This window comes from Podarcis tiliguerta (assembly GCF_965153285.1).
Source record: "Podarcis tiliguerta genome assembly, chromosome: 7".
In the NCBI taxonomy this organism is placed as follows: domain Eukaryota; kingdom Metazoa; phylum Chordata; class Lepidosauria; order Squamata; family Lacertidae; genus Podarcis; species Podarcis tiliguerta.
This window is the reverse complement of record NC_139540.1, coordinates 30,505,204-30,510,754: the sequence shown is the minus strand read 5'-3', so window position 1 is coordinate 30,510,754 and position 5,551 is coordinate 30,505,204.

Here is a 5,551-nt window from a genome sequence, read left to right as displayed (position 1 = left end):
GTTTAGACCTTAGCAGAACAATCTTGTGTGTGTCTACTGAGAAATTCAATGGGACTACTCACTGGTAAGTATAGGATTGCAGCCTAAATATAATTTAAAATATAAACTGATATTAAAGGAACATCACGGATGACTCCTGTAGCCTTAATCAGTCCCTTCCAAATCATATGTGTCTGATTTGATAGAATGTAACATTAATGCAATATTAGAAAGTTAGGTTTATTTACTAACATTTGGATCCAAGTGGAAGTAAATATAGTTGTGAATTTTGCCCACATCACATAAAACACTGGGTAAGCAAGCTGGGTTTTTGTTTGTTGGTTTCTACTTCTGCTTTAAATATTGAAATTAGTGATTTGTTGTAATACGCCTTGGGGAGAATATAAGGGCACAATAGAATTCTATTCAGAGCCTTGCCTATTATTTTTGAAAGAGACAAGTCTACAAATCTGAGATGGTGTCCCTGAGGATGCAAGAACTGCATCCTTCAAAGCCAAGTGTGTGTCATGACTAGTTCAGAAAGCAGAAGTTCCATTGTCAGTAGCAGAATACTCATCCCTTAAACTATTTCTTCATTGCAGGATGTCCCCTTTCTGTTTTTATAAGCTTTTGATTTCATTGCTTATACAGTGGTGCCCCGCAAGACGAATGCCTCGCAAGACGGAAAACCTGCTAGATGAAAGGGTTTTCCGTTTTTCAATGCGCTTTGCAGGATGAATTTCCCTATGGGCTTGCTTCGCAAGACGAAAATGTCTTGCGATTCTTGAGGGTTTTTTTCGCTCCCCAACCCCTTTTTCTAAGCTGCTAAACCGCTAATAGCCTCTTAGCAGCTAATCCACTAATCCGCTAAACCTTTAATAGCCGCTAAACCGCTAAGCCACTAATAGGGTTGCTTTGCAAGACGAAAAAACCGCTAGACGAAGAGACTCGCGGAACGAATTAATTTCGTCTTGCGAGGCACCACTGTAACACATTTCCTTTACAACAACGGATCCTTACCGTGTTTACTTATATATGGTAAAACATATATATGGATACAAACATAATGTATGTGACTACAAGTAATCAAAGTAATAGTATATCAAAAGTAAATTAATAGTTACCTGACATGCATAGTTAAACTATGTTGATTTCCCTAAATTGGCCTATATTGTCCTTAATTATAATACTTAGAGGGGATGACCCTGTCAGTAGAGCATGAGACATCTCAGAATTGTGGGTTTGAGCCCCACATTGAGCAAAAGATTCCTGCATTGTGAAGGGTTGGACTAGAATCTATATAGAACAAACAGCCCTAAGACCAGAGCAACCTAAACAAATCATACAAAGGCCTGTGAGAAGAAATGTTTCTGAGCAAGGCAATGGAATCCTGTCAACATGGCCTTCTGTGCTTCCATAGTCAACACACACACACACTCCTGCCGATCTCAGCACCCAGACAGGATGGTATGGGAAGAGGTGTTCTATCAAATACCTAAGTTCCAAGTCATTCAGGACTTCATATGTTAATGCCAACGCCTTAAGTAGCATCGGCAGCCAGTAAAATTGGTGTTACATGAGATTGCACAGAAGTTCCAGACAATATTCTAGAGGCTGTATTTTGGGCCAGCCTCCGGGCCCAGACTGTTCAATGACAGTCCCATGTAAACCACCTTGCAGTAATCTAAACAGAAGGTTCCTTTAGAGTATGCAGAACTCAATCCAGGAACAACCATATTTATCAAATCAATCAGAGCAGAAAGTAGGACCTCCTGGCACAAAAGCCACAAAGCGACAATGCTGGATCAAGGAGCACCCCAGACTCTATACATCTTCTTTCACAAGCACCTTGACTCCATCTAAAACAGACCAAATGCCCAGTTCCCAAAACACAAACTGTCCACCAACACTGCCTCCGTCTTATATTCCTCCACAGTACATATAGTATTGAGTTCCCACATGCACGGAAAATGTGTAGTTTTACAGAAAGATAGGAGAAAGCAAAGCCTGCAAGCTGGATAAGGTACGGAAAGAAACCTCTCAGCTGTTCACTACCTTATTCAAGTTAGAAGCTGTCTTCCAAATAGATTTGTGTTATGAGGGGAAATGTACCCTTTTGAAATGGTACAGTGGACAGAGGTATATGCCAGCACCAGTTCCCAGATGTTTTTCCATGTAGACAAAACAGATGTCTCAAATCAGTGCTGCCCTGTCGTAAACATTGGGTCTAGACAAAAGATAACTGACTGGGGAGTCCTAGGGATTATTTTCCCCCTCCCCTCATCTCCAAAGAGCAGGAGCACAGCAAGAAGACTCTTGTGTGATGTTATCATCACAATAGGAAAGTGATGCTGTTAACTATTGGCAGTGTAACTATTGGTATAGCTGAAGTGTTATTGGCAACAATCCCTTAAGTACAGGATGAGAATGCTCAGTGAGGCTTTCCAAGGCAAGACAATTCAGGGCTATTTAGGGGAGGCAAAGAGGGACAGCCTCCTCTCCAACCCCTCCCCCCCAATTCCTGCCTATTGGACTGCATGTAGATGTTTTCTTGAGAGCAACCTATATCCCTGGTTATAAAAAGGTAAAGGACCCCTGACAGTTAAGTCCAGTCGCGAATGACTCGGGGGTTGCGGCGCTCATCTCGCTTTACAGGCTGAGGGAGCCGGCATTTGTCCGCAGACAGTTTTTCCAGGTCATGTGGCCAGCATGACTAAGCTGCTTCTGGCGATACCAGAGCAGCGCACAGAAATGCTGTTTACCTTCCCGCCGGAGCAGTACCTATTTATCTACTTGCACTTTGACGTGCTTTTGAACTGCTAGGTTGGTAGGAGCTAGGACTGAGCAATGGAAGTTCACCCCGTCACAGAGATTTGACCTTCCGATCAGCAAGCACTAGGCTCAGTGATTTACACCACAGCGCCACCCGCGTCCCTATCCCTGGTTATAGTGAGATATAAAAACGCACCTCAGCAAATGTTCTTAAATATTTTGTTGGTTTATTTTATGCATTTATCAGTGCTCTTCAGCCAGAAAGCTTCCCAGAGCAGCTTACACAACGTCAATAACGAAACAGGAGACGGGTTTTTGGGTTTTGTTTTGCAATTAAATCTTGAATATATCCAGTAGTAGCCTTGAACTTTGATATGAATGTTGCGCTTCCTGAAACCTGAAGTGACATTCCTGAACCAACGTTTAAGTCTCCCAAGTGAAACAGACAAACCATAATGTTGTCTTGCTAGATTGTCCACCATAATAATTTCATGAAAGGAGCTTTCATGGTGAGCAGGGGTGAAAGAAGACCTAATTCCATAAGCTCACAACATGCTTTCAGGTCCAAGGGAAAGGCATCTTAGAGAACCACACACTTTCCAAAATAGATGATTTAACATTTTAGGTAAACCGACACTTATTTCCAGCCTGAGAGATGGAAGCAGAAGGCCTTGAGTTCACACTGATTATAGAACGAACTGAGGCTCCCAGGCACATATTGCAAATCACCTTGTTAAAATGATTGCCACATAATTCTGCCACACATTCTCTTATTTGTATCAAGCCCATTAAGTATGTGCATTTATTATAGTTTATCCATTTGCCCACTGATAACCAGCAGGGGTAAGTAGCTCTTGTTCTGTCAATGTCTGATCATCCAAGGAATGGACGGACTTTCAAAACAGTTAAAAGCCTGTTTCATATGTATAGGCTTTCCTCAATACACTCTGGAATGTTGTCTGCAAAATGCACATGTGGGCAAAAATGTTTATCTCCGGCCTCCAATAGTCTGGCACTAAAACAGAAATTTATGTGTACATCAATCAAGGATGCTGTCACTGGAATACTCAAGGGTCATTCAATTGTTTCTTTGGCAAAAGTTTTGCCTCTATGCGTTCAAAAAACAAAATTAAGTTAAAATGCAAGTTAGTTAATTGTACATTACATTTGGGGGGGGGGGGGCAATGCCAATGGAACCATTGGTCTCTCACAGCTTTTCCTTACAGTAGTCATGTGGAAAATGAACATAGGTTCCAGTGTAATAACATCTGGGAAGTGGGCAGCAAAGACAGATTACGGAGCATTTTTCAGAAGAGAGAAGCTGAAGGTAATGCCAGCAGGTATGATTTGTGAACAAAACCAGAATCTTTCATACTATGATTGATCATCAAAAAGGAATAAAGCTTGGACAAAATGTTAATAACAAAAGCTGTTTGCGGTTATTACAAAGCAAAACTACATTTCACATTCTAATAAGCATAACGCTCCCAAAACTGAAATAAAGTTGGGATGTGCCTATTTTGGAATGTTCACCAGTTTTAAATGGATGTTATAAAATCCAAGGACTTAAGAATTCATGCCCGGTTGGGGCATGAAGACTAACATGTCCATGCCAACTTTGCTTCAACTAGCATAATAGCCACCATGATGAAATTCCTCAGGGAATAGAAACACATCCAAAATAGTCAGGAATGATGTATACTGAATATAGCAGCTAGATATATAGCATTTCCAGAATAGGAAAGGCTCTTGATAAGTAATGTTACTATATTAATATTTATTTTAATCTATTTATACATTGTAGCTTGCTTTCCTACCATTTCCTCAAAGCTGCTTGTCAGATAAATAAAATTTAAACATTAAACATTAAAATATTAAAGAATGTGAACAATGTGATCACAGGAGATCAGAATCAGAAGAGAGGCTGACAATCACTTACGGGCCAAATGTGTCCTTAAAAGGGAAAATGTTCATGGCCCTCCTGAAAAAGTTGAGTAAATCTGGTGCATTTCTGACATGAGGGTGGGTTGAGGAACCATCACAAAAAAGGCTCTTCCACCAATAGAGTCTCACCTGCCATGGTAGTGGCTCCTAACAAAAATGAAAATCTGGAGCGGTATATACAGGTATCCGTCAGATATCCCAGGACATGTAGGGCTTTAAGGGCTAATTGCAGCACCTTGTCTCAGAAACCAGCTAATAACCAATACAACTATTGCAATACTTGTAGTGGACGAAAACCATTCTGCAGCATTCTGGATTATGAAGTATCCAAACCACCTTCAAGATAACGTAAATTACGTGGTGATTATCAAATCACATTGCAGTGATGTGTAAGTTATCAGTTGCTTATGGTTAGCTTTTCTGAAGACGCTCTCAGTACTTTTGCTGCTCACTGCTAGGAATTCCCACTAGCACCATCTTCAGACAGCAGATCTAAACATTGTCATTATTTTCTATAGTCTGTTTCACCTCATATACACTCAATGCATTTACTATGGCTTTAGTAAAGACGTGAATAAAACATCCAATTAAAATCCGAGGATCATGAAAAAGGTCAAAAAATACGCAGGCTCTTACCTGACAGTCTGATGTGCCATTCACAAGCACACTTGGCAGTATGGGAGCCTGTGGCGCAGTGGGTCAGTGGGTCTGGCTGGTAATCAGAAGGTTGGTGGTTTGAGCCCACCCAAGGCAAGATTCCAGCATTGCAGAGTGTTGGAGTGGATCACCCTTGGGGTATCATCCAACTTTTTATTCTATTATTCTGCTTGTGCCATTCTACGCTGCTCAGGAGCAT